Here is a 14,948-nt window from a genome sequence, read left to right on the forward strand (position 1 = left end):
AAAGGAAGACTCACGTGTTGCATGGTCTACATCACTGGGCTGAAACAGCCTATTGTTATTTTCTGTGTATGTGTGTTTTCAGGTCAAAAATATCTTATATTTGCTTTGCACCTTATAATTTCACAATGCTATCTTATTCGATCTTCACGATATACAAAATAAACATTTAACTAACAGGAAAACTGAAATTCTAAGAGATTAATTGGCTTGTTCAGGGTCACATGGCTGGTGAGTAGTGCAGTAGGAACTAAACAGGTCTCCTAATCTAGGCCTCTTGCCCAGAACACTACCTTCAAGCAGCGGCCTTGAATCGGTGGTTCGTTTAGTGCTCTTGTATTTACAAATCATCTTGATATTAACCCAGCAAAAATTCCAAAGGACAGATTTTTCGGCAACACATGTCCCCAGTATAATTTATGGTCAAGCACTGATTACTAGACACCATTAAAACACACTTTCTGTCACATTTAGAACAAAAATCAACCATAATACAAAACATTAAAAAGACACATCATTAAGAAGAATTCCTTCCTTTTCCTTACCTTTATTTTTCTATTTTATCTTACTAAGCTTAATGTTCACAATTATTTTCTGCTAAGAAACCCATTTGGCATCTAATGAAATTTCCTGTTTTCATTTTTATAATTAAGATATGCTTTTATCCTTTAAGTTCAACATTCAGGATTTTCCTGCTTTAATGATAAGTGGCTATTTTTCTTCTCCACCCAATAAAAAATAATTTCCAGCTGCTGGGCTACCAAATTCCTTCCTCATCTCCATAATTGACTCATTCCACTTCCAGTTATATTTTAAAACATGGAAACTCCTAGATATGAGCTCTAGGAGACCCCCTCAAGAAATTGGGGATTTGAGGGAACACCAGCATAAACATATATTCTTGATCTATGTGTGTTATTTTAAGAATCAATTGGATCTTAACACAAATGGCCCAATTCAGTGGAGTTAATACTTGCATCACAAAAGTTTAGTTCTAGAAATTCAGAAAAATATTTTAATTTTTAAAGTATTTTAAGGGGAATTGTACACTCAAAACATGCAAGTTTCTAGTACTTGTTTCTAGAGATCTATTCATTATCTTTACAGACTTTGTATGGCTGGGTGAAACCCCTGATACCAAAATGATATCCAGGTGTCTATAGCCACGCTGCATCTAAGAGACTCTTTCTCTGGGCTACTGAAAGCATATAACGAAGTCAAGACTATTTTGGATAATAAAAATCTATTATTCAGACATAAACGCAAATCTGAAAAAGAATGCCCCGAACTATCAGTGTAAATTGCCACAAAGAGAGCTTGATTTCTAGAGAAGCAGAGATTTATGAAACAATGATAACATTTCCAGCATATTTTCAGCTGTGCGTAAAAAGCCCCACTGTGTGACTGTTTATATATACATATGTATATATATATATATATATATATATATATATATATATATATATCAATCAGCTGGTAAATAAAAACAAACACTTATAAGGAGTTATACAGCACAAGGTAGAAAAATATTGGCTCTAGCTTCTAAGAGTTAACATTCAATGCCTAAAATGAAATCATTAGAAGGACCCACCTGAGGCAGCCACCAGGATGAAGGGCCACAGAGGAGCCATGGCACCTGCCAGTGTCCCCGGGCTTGGCACAAAGAGAAGAAATGCAAACTTGCCTATCGGATGGACCACCACTCAGTTTTTCCTAAAGGGTCTCCTCTTCACGCTGTTCTTCTCTGTTGGCCAGTGTGTGCTGTCCTTGCTGGCGCTATTTTGTAAACATTAAACAGAACCAAAGGCAATGCCAGCACCACACAAATGTTTTGGAATCGATGCCACTGCCATACCCCTTAACTTCTCCATTTGGTTCTGCCCCAGGATCAGATCATGGCCAACATTTCAATTTCCCTGACAGGAGATCACTAAGTGAATAATGTAATCTAAGAGGAGCCCCTAAGGAGAGGAAATTCCACACTAATATGATTTCCTTTACAGCCTTTACCTAAGGCAGTGCTCTTGCTGACATTCAGGACACTAATTTCATTAATAATTGAGATCTAAATAGCTGTTCTAAATCAGACTTATGCAGCTACATCTTCAGCATCTGACAGTGGTTATTGAGCTCTAGAATTACACAAAGCTAATGGAAACCTGGTATTGTCTAATGAAGACAACGGCTAACAAATACGGTGGGAAAAGTGCTTTTTGTTTTTCCTAAGCCCCTTTAATTAAAAGAAACATTGATTTTTGATAAATGGGAGTGCTTCTTCAATTGTCACTGCATACAATTCAGAAAGTAACTACGTATGAGAGGATGCTTCCAGGCTTATTGAAAATGAGAACTACTAAAGTTTAACATCATTCGATAAAACTATTCTTTCACTTTTTGATTAAGTACCCATCCATTCTTCATTATTAAGGAAAAAGAGGCATGGTTCTATATAACCCTATCTGCCATTGGTAGACCCCTACATACTCTAGAAACAAAAACTAAATTTCATACCATTTCCAACATCTGTCTGCTTTTTACTATAATGGGATTGTAAAGGCACAGGATTGAGATGAGTTTCACAGAGCAAATTGAGGGGAAAAGTACCTACCTGATCCCTGTCCTCCTAATTATTCGGTCCTTTTGCTTAGAATCTATGAACTCTCATCTTAATTTTCATCTACCAATAAAATGTAACCTGTTTGGTGTCCTACTGTTGGTGACAGGAGTTACAAATATACAGAGAAAACTAGAACAAACCCTGTGGTGTTGAGTTGGTTTTGGAGGTATGAGTATGAACTCATGGTTTTCAATACATGTTTAGCTAAAAATGGAAGTAAACACAGATGTAAATATATGTGTACACATGTCCTTACAAACATACATCCCGAGCTCTATCCATCAGTGGATTTGGAGGGAGAGACAACCCAGTAACAATGAGTACACCCAACATGCAGAGCTTTGTTTCTAAATAACATACCTACCTAAAAGGAAGAAATGGAGAAATGACCAATTTCAGTGCTGGACAGGAGAAGTGTAAGAAGAGCCTAGAACATCTCGTTACATCACAAAGTAAAGAAGTGCTAAAAAGAATAATAGAAACATAGACAAAAGGACATAATCAGCTTGAAGGGTCTCCCACTGCCAAATCTGGGACAATCTGAACATCAAAATCAATAATGACAGTGAAGAATTATAACCCACTAAATAAAATACTAATCCACAAGTCCATGCTGATTTAACTAAATGAATGGAAAGAAGAAAAGGCTTTTCCTTAAGTTAGAATGCCAACTAATAAATGTAGAAGGAATGCTAAAATCTTCATAGTAATTATTCACTCAAGAAACATCAATATCTGATAAAAACTAGTTGGTGGAAGTTTGATGAAAAACAGGACACTTACACAAGATACTTATTAATCACAATGATTTAAAAAAAAACACAACAAAACTTTCCATGGAGAAATCTGGCAGACAACACCTTAATCAAACAATGAAAATTAACATTACCAATCATGGGAGTTGTGTGCCACGAGATAAGAGGAATTCAGAAGACACAGCTGCAGTTGTTATCATCCTGCAAAAAATTCAAAACTTGAATCTATCCAGGAGGAAACACCAGATAACCCCATGTTGTGGGACATTCTACAAAACAGGCATATAATTTTCAAGAGTGTCAAGGTTATGAAAGTTAAGGAAAGACCGAGAAACTGTTATTGCACAAAAGTAGATTAGAGAGACATGACAACTCAGTGCAATGTGTGATTCTGGCTTGGATCCTGTTGTTACAAAGAACATCTTGGGGAGAATTCGTAAAACTCAAACTGGGGCCTCTAGATTAGATGGTAATGATGTAGCAATGCTAATTCCCTGATTTTGAGGGAATTGAGACCACATGACATTCTTGTTTATAAGAATCACACACTAAGTACTCACAGGTGACAGAGCGTCATGTTGGCAGTTGATTCTCAAATGGTTGGGGGGGTTCATTCTACTATTCTTCCAGTCTTGCTGTGTATTGGAAAATATTTCAGAAAAGAAAAGGAATGTAATCTGGTAGAAGAAATTTGATACAAATTTATGGAAAGTTTGAGAAATACCCTTTAGAGAGGATGGCCAGATAAATGGGCTTTAGCAACGGAGAAGATCACCAAGGACTGATCCGGCCATCAAGGTCCCAGCACTGACCATCGGGAGAAAGGCAAGCTACAGGCAGCTTATCCATGTACACAGTACTTTTCATGGGAAGGCAACATGGAAGCCTGCCTTTATGCAAAGGTTTAATCGAGATGACGATCAACATTATATTCTTGCCACGCATTTTAGTAAGCCGTGGCTCCAAGTCAAACCTTCTGGGACATGCCTCCCCTCCCTTTTCTTCTTACTTCCTCATATGCCCATCTGTTACTGGAAGGCCATTGCTAATGATGTGTAATTCAGGTACATTACAACCTTCATTAGCTAATTTAACAACAGTCTGGTGATCCTGCCCATTACAGCGCTTTATTGGCTGATGAATTCTGCCAAGATGGGAAAGGTTTTGTGTGAGTGACTTGTCTTCAAAATAGTTTATATACAGATGCTTCCTGATCTTCCCTTGATCACCAGATGGCCCAGATATTTCTTTTTCCGGCCTTACTGTCCTGTCTGGATATAGTTTGCTTACTCAGTACCTTTAGATTTGATATCTATTCCCTGTTCAACCTTTAATTTTTCATGAAAACCGTCTCTTCTCCTTAATACAGTACTTTTTTTTTAATAATGATTTTTTATTATATTATTTTAGTCACCATACAGTACATCCCCGGTTTTCGATGTAAGGCTCGATGATTCATTAGTTGTGTATAACACCCAGTGCACCATGCAATATGTGCCCTCCTTACTACCCATCACCGGTCTATCCCATTCCCCCACCCACCTCCCCTCTGTAGCCCTCAGTTTGTTTCTCATAGTCCATAGTCTCTCATGTTTCATTCCCCCTTCTGATTACCCCCCCTTTCTTTATCCCTTTCTTCCCCTACTGATCATTCTAGTTCTTATGTTCCATAGATGAGAGAAATCATATGATAGTTGTCTTTCTCTGCTTGACTTATTTCACTAAGCATTATCTCCTCCAGTGCCGTCCATGTTGTAGCAAATGTTGAGAACTCATTCTTTCTGATTGCTGAGTAATATTCCATTGTATATATGGACCACAACTTCTTAATCCAGTCATCTGTTGCAGGGCATCTCGGCTCCTTCCACGATTTAGCTATTGTGGACATTGCTGCTATGAACATTGGGGTGCATATGGCCCTTCTCTTCACTACGTCTTCCTTAATACAGTACTTTTTACTCACATTGTTTCTTTAATCCATCACTCAAGGATCTCACTACCACCACCCCACCCTTAAACAGCTCTTTAGGAAGGATGAATGTGAGATGAACCTCATGCAGTCCTTCAAGCAGATCAGTGTATTAAAATAAAAAATTGGAATTGTCAGGAGCTAAGCATTCAGGCTTCTTAAGTATCAGCTGGGAAAAGAAAGACTTAATCTGAGGTTTGAATCTGCTGTTTCCTGAACAAGGGTTAGGCCTGGCCTACCATTAAGAGATGCCCTAGAGATTTATTTCTTTCGGTAGCCCCCCTTTCCACATTCCCATGAGCCCTTGCACTATGTTTCGCCATTATTTCCAAGTAAGATATGACACCTCTTAGCTGGACCATTGTCTTTTAGAAGAAGGCAGGAGAGAGGGTTTATTATGCAAACATAATAAGAAAGTGTTTATTATGCAAACAGCAACTGAGTTATGTGTCCTTTAAGACTACTAAATAGTTTTTAATTACTGCTATATCAGTAAATCCCATAAATATGCAAATGCAATTAGTTCACAAAATAGACCTTAAATATCTTTATTCCTCTCCAACAAAGTTCTTTGAAGTTAATAGCGAACTCTCTTTGTTCACTCCCTTGGCAGTTGTGCTAAAATTGACAGGAATTTTGACAGATGTACATATTCGGGGGAAACCAAATTTTCTGAGCACGTCTGGTCAGGCTGGAGGAGAAAAGTAGAAATGGATACTCTAGCCAAAATCAAATATTCAATGAGTAGAGTCCCATATGAAATTTCTGTTACTCCATAGCATTATCCTCTGAAATAAATATCAAAGTAACCACTGGGGCACCACTTCAAGTCCAAAACCACACTCAACATTTGATTTTCTTCTGGCTCAGAATTTCATTTTTAATAATAATGCACAGGTTTTTTCTGGTCCTTAAAAATGAGTGAATGAATGAATGAATGAATGAATGAATGAACAGGCAAACAGAGGAATAGTATCCCCCATAACTCTGGCCCTTCATGGCTATGTGACATGGTTTTCTATGGGAAGTCATAGAACACGGGAGTAAGTTTCCAGGCTTTCAAGTCTGACACATCTCATTTTCCCTCCCAGCTCCATCACTTCCTAGATGCTTATGGCCTTGGTCAAATCGCTTACCATTTCTAAGCTTTAATTTTCACATCTGTATAATAGGCTCTGTTTAGTTTTCTATGGCAACATAACAAATTACCACACACTTGGCAGCTGAAAACAAAACTCACTGATGAGCTCATGGTTCTGTAGGTCAGAAACCCAGGCACAGCTTGAATGGATTCTCTGCTCAGCGTCTTAGAAAGTGAAATCATGCTGGTATACTGGAGCTGGCTCTTACTGCAGCGAAAGAGCCAACTGTGTACATCCCTTCCCAACTCTGTGTTCAGTGACATCACGTTAGTAGCTTGAAATCAGCCATGATGGGAAGGTCTGCTGCACTTAGAAATCAGCAACCGCTATCAGTTAGGGCTCCTCCCACCAGCTGGCTCCTGAACATCTGCTAGTGTGCTTGGCCACTCCCTGAACCTCCAGGGCCTCATAGAGAGCTCCTGTGTTACAGAATTTATTCAAGGATATTATGACTATTTGTGTTTTTTTTAATTAAGACTATTTGTTTACTTCCCTATTTCTTCCAGAATCCTGTGAATTCCCTGAGGGTAGAACACTGTGCCTTATTCATCTTTGTATCTCCAGCACAGAGCTTGGCACTTAGTTAGCACTCGTTAAATATGTGAGAAGGATGGAAGAAAGAAAGGGAGGGAAGAATTAACAAGTGGGCAGAAAAGAAGTTTGGTTTATGCAAGAAAGAGGACACCAAAAAGGACAAGCTTTTTCACAACCAAATCCAATATGCTGTTCTTTCACCACCAACTCACAAAGGATGGGTGGGATCTTCAGAGCAAGACTGCTTTTATTTGGTTTGCTCCAGAACCAGCTAGCAAGCAGTGCAAAGGACAAACATGGGACACAAACACAGGTAGTTCATGCCTCTTTGGTTCTCTCAGAGGGTGCCTCAAATTCAGGGGTCTCGAGGTTACCTGGCGTGAGATGTGCCTCCCAAACTAGAGGAACGTGGAATCACAGGTTTGCTGCTTCTTTTCAAGCCTCTGACGACATCAGCTCCAGGACACAGCTTCAACTGCAATGGAAGGCAGGTAGTCTGACTTAGGGGTCCATGTCTTCCAGGCCTTCCACACAGATGATGGGCCTTGAAGTCTTGCTGTGTCGGCTCTGGGAATCTTCCCTGATCTGTGGCTCACAGCAGGACCCAGGACCTCTCCATGTAGGCCCATTTAACTTTTCTGTGTAGAGTCCACGGTCAACCACAGCAGCCAGGAAGATATTCTGGTTTGGGTCTAAATTTCTGGATATTTCCAACCTGCTATGTACTTAAGATGGGGCAAGGACTTTGATCTGTTAGAGCTTGTTTTATTTATTTATCCATTCATCTGCTCACTATGTGGGGAACTGTGGCTGACACTGGGGAATATAAGATAAGAAAGCTCAAAGAGGGGCGCCTGGGTCGCTCAGTCGTTAAGCGTCTGCCTTCAGCTCAGGGAGTGATCCCAGAGTCCTAGAATCGAACCCCGCATCGGGCTCCCTGCTCTCCTGGGAGCCTGTTTCTTCCTCTCCCACTCTCCCTGCTTGTGTTCCCTCTCTCGCTGGCTGTCTCTCTCTGTCAAATAAATAAATAAATAAAATCTTTAAAATAAAATTAAAAACTTAAAAAAAAAGAAAGCTCAAAGAACTTAGAACAGAGGTGATAGATAAGAATGCAATGAGATTAACAGTAGCTAGCTGGTGAGTGAATGGGGTTCAATGGAGGCAAAAACATGAGCCAGACTTGGGGTGGGGTGAGGAGAGTTTTTTCACAAATGGCATTTGTGTGGGGAAAAGACAGTCAATTAGGTAAGGGCAGAGAGAGCGGAGCTCCTAGCAGAAGGAACAGGGTATGAAAAGGCTGGATGGTACCTTCCTTTGTAAAACTGGGGGGCCGACAGAACCCAGGTTTCTACCTGAATCTGTTGTCTTCTTACTTGCAATTCTAATTGCTCAAATAAATGCCTGTTGCTTTAAAAAATAAATAAATAAAAATCAAATAAAATTAGGGAGAAGATAATTCTAGATTCATGAGATGAGTGGATTAACAAACTCATGTTGCAAAGTGTTGAGGGGGGAAATAAAACAGAAAAGGGAAATATTGTATAAGTCTGTATAAGTGCCATTACTATAAAGCTGTCTCCAAATGGCCTGTAGCAATTATTCTAAAATGCACAACAGCTGTATTTGTCCCCTTTCTGCCATTGCTGAAATTTACACTGTCACTGCTCCAGGCAGAAGGCTTGGCACTAATAATAGGCTCGCTGACTATGGCTGTAGTGTGACAGACCTCTAGTTAGAGCCCTTAAAGACTGAGAGAGGAGTGGGAGAATGAAAAGCACCATGGAAACCAAAGTGGATGTCGTCAGAGCACCACCTTGTGGCAGCCACTGCACCTGCAGCCCCAGAGAACCCTAGCCAACCTCCTGCCCGCTTTACTCTACTGTGCACGTTTCTACCACCTCAGAGTCATGCCACACCTTTATTCACTAGCCTTCCTTCTTTGCCCTAAACATTCCTCTTCGGGATCCCCGACATCACCCCATCTGATCTATTTCTACTCTGCTTGCAACTGTCAGCAAATTCCTCCCTGCTTACTTCCTTACTTTTGCTTCTCCAAACTCTTGGTCCCTAGGAGCGCCCAAATTTCCGTGACTCAGTGTCTTTTTAAGGGGTAACTTCCCTACTTTCTTCCTAAGAGTGGAAATAAGTAAAGCCTTGGTCTTCCACTTCTGAAAAGTCATAAACAGTATTACTAAAAACCATATAGAATTTTAGAAAGTTCTGCCTTTTCTAGAATATCACATAGGTAGAACCACAACAGTATGTAGCTTTTCAGAACCAGACCTATAAATACAGAGAACAAATGGATGGGTGCCAGAGGGGCGTGGGTGGAGGGCTGGGCAAAGAAGGTGATGGGGAGTGGGAGTTACAGACCTCCAGTTATGGGGAATGAACAGGTCACGGTATAAGGAATATAGTTAATGATGTTGTAATAGTGAGGTATTGGGACAGATGATAGCCAAACTTGTGGTGAACGTAGCACAATGTATAAATTTCTTGCATCACTATGCTGTACATGCGAAGCTAATGTAACATTGTGTGTCAACTACACTCAGATAAAAAAATAAAATAAAACCATGTATTTCCTCTAAGCACTGGATTAGTGGCATTGCACAAATTTTGATATGTTGTATATTCATTACTTTTCTGTTTTAAATGTTTTCTAATTTCTCTTGTGATTTTTCTTGCCTCATAGATTATTTAGAAGTCGTTTATTTTAAAATGTGGGATGCTTTTCTAGATACTGTATAGATCTTCCTCGACTTATGATGGGGCTACATTCGCATAAACCCATCATAAGTTGAAAATACCATTAAGTGGTAAATGCATAGAATACACGTGACCTCCCAAACAGCATAGCTCACCCAGCTGCCCTTAGATGTGCTCGGAACACTTACATTAGCCTACGGTGGGAGAAAATCATCTAACACAAAGCCTGGTTTATAATAAAGTGTTTAAGATCTCATGCAATTTATTGAATACTATACTGAAAGTGAAAACCAGAATGGCTGTATGGGTACAAAGTGATTATAAGTGGATCAGTTGTTGACCCTTGTGCTGGGACTGGGAGCTGCGGCTCACGGCTGCTGCCCAGCATCGAGAGAGAGGATCATACTGCATAGCACCAGCCCAGGAAAAGATCAAAATCCAAACTATAGTTTTTAAGGAATGTGTATCACTTTCACAACATCATAAGGTTGAAAAATCATAAGTTGAATCATCAAAAGTTGGGGAACATATGTATTTTTCTTGGTTTTTAGTTTAATTTTGTTGTGGTCAAGGAACACATTCTACGATTTCAATGATCTTGACTGAGAGGTGTTTCATGGGTTGGCATATGATTCATTGCAAAAGCACCACGTATACCCGAAAGGAATGTGTGTTCTGCTATTGTTAGTTGTAACGTTCTGTGAATATCCATTAGATCAAGGTGGTCGATAGTGTTGTTCAGATTATATTTTCATTATTTTTTCTGTCCCTTGTTGGACCATTTCCTGTGGGGTGTTAAAATCTCCTACTACTATTGTGGAATTGTCTGTTTCTTCTTTTTATTCTTTCAATTTTTGCTTCATTTATTTTTTAAGCTCTGTTATTAGGCACATACACATTTATGACTATTATGTCTTCTTGATGAATCAATGCTTTTGCCATTATAAAATGACCCTCTTTGTTTCTGATAGTACTCTTTGTCATGGGTCTATTTTGTCCGATACTAATAACCACTCCAGCCTTTTGTGCTAAACTGTTTACATGGTGTCTTAGTTCATCTGAACTGCTATAACAGAATACATAGACTGGGTGGCTTATAAACAACAGAAACTTATTTCTCACAGTTCTAGAGGCTGGAAGTCTAACATCAGGGTGCCGGCATCGTCAAGTTCTGGTGAGCGATCTCTTTTGGGTTGCAGACTGCTGACTTCTTGTGCCTTCACATAATGAAAAGAGGACTAGGGAGTCCTCTGGGGTCTCTTACAGGGCACTAATTCCATCATGAGGGCTCCACCTTCATGACCTAATCACCCCCAGAAGGCCTCACCTCCTAATACCATCACATTGGGAGTTAAGATTTCAATATATGAATTTGGGGGGACAGAAACATTCAGTCCATGGCACATGGTATATCTTCTCCTTCAGCCTACACGTGTCTTTATATTTATAGTGCATCTCTGGCATATAGTATATTTGCATCTTCCTTTTAATTTTGTTTTTTTAATTTCTACTTTTTAGTTGGAATATTTGATCCACTAATATTTAAAGTAGTTATTGATATGGTTGGATTTAAATCTCCCATTTTATTGTTTGTTTTCTATATTCTACTGTTTTATTCCTCCTTTTCGGCCTACTTTTGGATTTTTTGATTTTTAATTTCATGAAAGATTACCTATTAGCATTTTAGATATACTTTTTACACAATTTACTTAGTGGTTACACTAGGAATTAAACATTCTTAACTTCTCATAGTATACTTTTAGAGTTAGTGCCATACTTTCCCATAAAATGTAGTAATCCTGCAATCATTTGGCTCCATTTACTAGCCCTGCCATCATTTATGCTCCAGTTGTCACATGCATTACATCTAAATAGACACACACCACAAGACAATGTTATAGTTTTTCCCGTACTCGATGTGTACCCTATTATAAAGCCAATTCAATGACTCTTTAATTTCAGATACTGAACGCTTAAGTTAGAAATTTTTTCATTTTGTTCTTGTTTATATTTAATAATTATCTGTTGAGGTTTTCTGTTTTTTTCATTTATTACAAGTATGTTTTCCTTTACTCCACAAAGTATAGTTACTATAGATACTTCAATGTTCTTGTCTGATGAATTCTAACATCTTGATCTGGCCTCTGTCTCTTCCTTAATAATGGGTCATATTTTCCTGGTTCTTTATATATTTTGGATTTCTTTATATATTTTGGATTTTATCCTGCATAATATGCTTTACTGAGACTCTGAATTCTGTTATGTCTAAAGGGTAGAAAGGATGTGTGTGTGTGTGTGTGTGTGTGTGTGTGTGTGTGTGTGTGTGTAAAATCTTCCTCCAGTGAATGTTGATGTTTTGTGCTCTAGAAGTGGATTAATTTGGTGAGAGTCAAACTGCAAACTGTCTCTTTTGACTGTAGGCAACAGCTCAGAGCTCATCTGATTTCTTTTGTCCCTTTTGAGGTGCTTTCTGTCTATGGTAGAAGGGTCAGCCTGAGACTTGGGTAGAGTCTGCACAAAAACCTAGGGATCCTTTACTCTTTCTCCTTTTCACCATTCCCTCCTCACTTTTGGGTGAGTGTATTTGTCCTAACCTCTAGTTTGTGGTTCCTCAGGCCAGAAGCCCGGTTGGTTTCTATCAGCACTTTAGCCACCTCATGTCGTGCTATGACTATGGCCTGTTGCCTGAGTAAAGCTGCAAAACTGGGGCACAAACCCTTGTCAGACCTTTCTTCTGTGTTCTGACTCCAATTTTCTTTCTTTTCTAAGATTTATTTACATCAGAGAGAGAGTGTGTGCATGAGTGAGCTGGGGGTGGGAGGAGCCGAGGGAGAGGAAGAGAGAGAGACTCTTCAGCAGACCCCCTTCTGAGTGAGGAGCCCAACACTGGGCTTGATTTCAAGACCCTGAGATCATGACCTGAGCTGAAATCAAGAGTCAGACACTCAACCAGCTGAGCCACCCAGGCGCCCTTAGTGCTTTGTTTTGTTTTTTTAAGTAGGCTCCACACCCAGCATGGAGCCCAATGCAAGGCCCGAGTCCACAACCCCAAGATCAAGACCTGAGCTGAGATCAAGAGTCAGACACTTTAACTGACCGAGCCACCCAGGTGCCCTCAGATTTTTATTTTTTATGATAGCCAACACAGAGATTCCTAACTAATGTATGTACATGGGTGAGAAAGCCAAAAGATATGTCATAGCTTCTCTAGTATGGTTAAACACTGAGAATGAATTCCTAGCCAAAAAAGAAACAAAAATGTGTTGTTTCAAGAAGCTTCCTCCCAAGAATCTTGAGAATCTGTTCTGAAAGTGTAGGCTTCTTGGTAATATCGCAGAATGATAGAAAAGGGGCTCTTTATCCTATCCAGTTGCAGCAATGCAGATTTAGTTTTTGTAAAAATCAAAACTTATTTAAGTGTCACTTCATAATGTTGAAAATCCTTTCATCATGTTCTCCCAATGAGCTTATAATCAGATCATGGGCCTACTCAGCATGATCGAATCAGTGTTGGCTTTGTCATTGTCCCATCCTCTTTGTCTCGCCAATGAAACGATGAGATTCAGCATACAACAATAATTGTTGGGATAACTGCTTATCTTTCATGAAGTGGGAATAAAAGTTAAGAATCCTCTACTTCAAATAACATGACTAATAACTTTAAGCTAAGTACTTTTCTAAATCTCTTTTACTCCTTGGTACTAGAGCACTTTGATTTGCACAGACCAACTCTCTGAAGTGCCTGCTCGGGGAACGCAGTTCTTACCTGTACGCCTTAAAGCAAATGAAACCCCCTCTATAGGGTTGCAGCTCCTCACAAAAATGGCTGAAGAGTCCAGATGGTCTATTCAGAACCCTGTTCCTTTGGTTTTAAGTTTCTTGTTACTCTGAAGAAGTAGAGGAGACAATAAATACTGTAACAAACAACTGCTTCAGAATTTTAAAGTCCTTACCTTCAACATCCCAGATCCAAAATTCTAAACTCACTTCTCCTGTGGGGACAGAAAACCTTCTGCCCCTCTGGCACAAACCATCAAAGACTTCCCCTCCTTTTAACTCTACATGGTCTCTAACTCTCCAGGGATGACTCTCAGGCACCTCTAGGCATTAAATGCCATAGAAGTTGGCTTACAAAACTGAAAAGGCTACAGTCCTTTAAGGGCATGGGACTCAAGGCAGTGACCCCACGCACTTTCAATGGGGTGCCTTCTATTCCCCCTGGCTATGTTCTTTAGAAACAGAGTAACCAATTCTTGTCAATGAGGCATACTTTTCAGACTTGGCTAGAGATTTGCATTTTAGCTATACCTCAAAGACTTTGGGATGTACTCTGGTGAGATTCCCTAGGAATTGCTTACCTTCAAGATAAACTCCATAAGTAAGATGACTATACAATTTATCATCCAAACCTAGAAGTTTGAGAAAGGAGAGGCTACTAATAAACATGCTGGGAAAACAAGGGTAAACCGTAATTGTCCCAGGCAAACTGGGACCTGTGTTACTGTAACTAGTCTTTGATAAAGTGCCAAGGCTCCCATTGTCTTACTTAGCTTTCTCTGTCTTTGTCAACTCCATTCAGATGGCACCTCCTCAGAGAAATCTATATGGGCTGTTTCTTCTAGTTATTCACCCAGAATCGTATTTTTTACCTCACCCTGCAGAAAGAAAGCTAGACAGCTTAGCTTAGAATCATGACTCGGTCTTCAGTAGTGAAAAAATCTTGGGCAAAGTATTTAACCTTTCTGTAGTGGTTTCCTCATTTGTAAACGAGGTATTAATAATAATAGCACTTACTTCATAGGGTACCGTGAGGATGAGTTCATAAATGCAAAGCTCTCAGAACATCACCTAGCCTATAAATGCTCAGTAAAGCTATTACTTCCTCTAAAAATATTCTCTTTTCTTCCAGAGATCAGTAAAAACATTTGCATTTCTGAAGGCACGTTTGTATTTGTTACTCTTGCCTCATCTATTTTTTCAGATTCTGATACTTTGAGGAGAAAGATTTTTCGTTTCAGTGGTGTCCTGGGTGAAAAATTAAGTCACCTTAAGTTCCAATTTATGCTCCAGTACTTGCTGCATTATACAAGTTTCTATTTGCTTTTCCTGGATAACTTTCTGGCTTTTATCTTAAAGCATATTTCTGATTTCTGTAGGAGGCCCCAACTTTGACAACAAAGTCTTTCCCCAAATCTAGAAGCTACAAGGGAAAATGTTTTATAAAA

General features: G+C 39.3%; 1 protein-coding gene across 1 annotated transcript in view; it reads right to left on the reverse strand.

Moving 5' to 3' along the window:
• Positions 1 to 14,948, reverse strand: part of HTR3B (5-hydroxytryptamine receptor 3B) — a 46,456-nt gene that overhangs the window by 26,810 nt on the left and 4,698 nt on the right. Inside the window, exons 4-7 of the mRNA XM_045797606.2 lie at positions 13,490 to 13,610; positions 7,389 to 7,489; positions 3,504 to 3,570; positions 2,979 to 3,077 (exon numbers count right to left, since the gene is read on the reverse strand). The gene's annotated coding sequence lies outside the window, so the exon portion shown is untranslated. The remainder of the gene's footprint in view (positions 1 to 2,978; positions 3,078 to 3,503; positions 3,571 to 7,388; positions 7,490 to 13,489; positions 13,611 to 14,948) is intronic.

Source organism: Ursus americanus, chromosome 16, assembly GCF_024610735.1.
Source record: "Ursus americanus isolate L20-20 chromosome 16, mUrsAme1.1.p, whole genome shotgun sequence".
Taxonomy (NCBI): Eukaryota; Metazoa; Chordata; class Mammalia; order Carnivora; family Ursidae; genus Ursus; species Ursus americanus.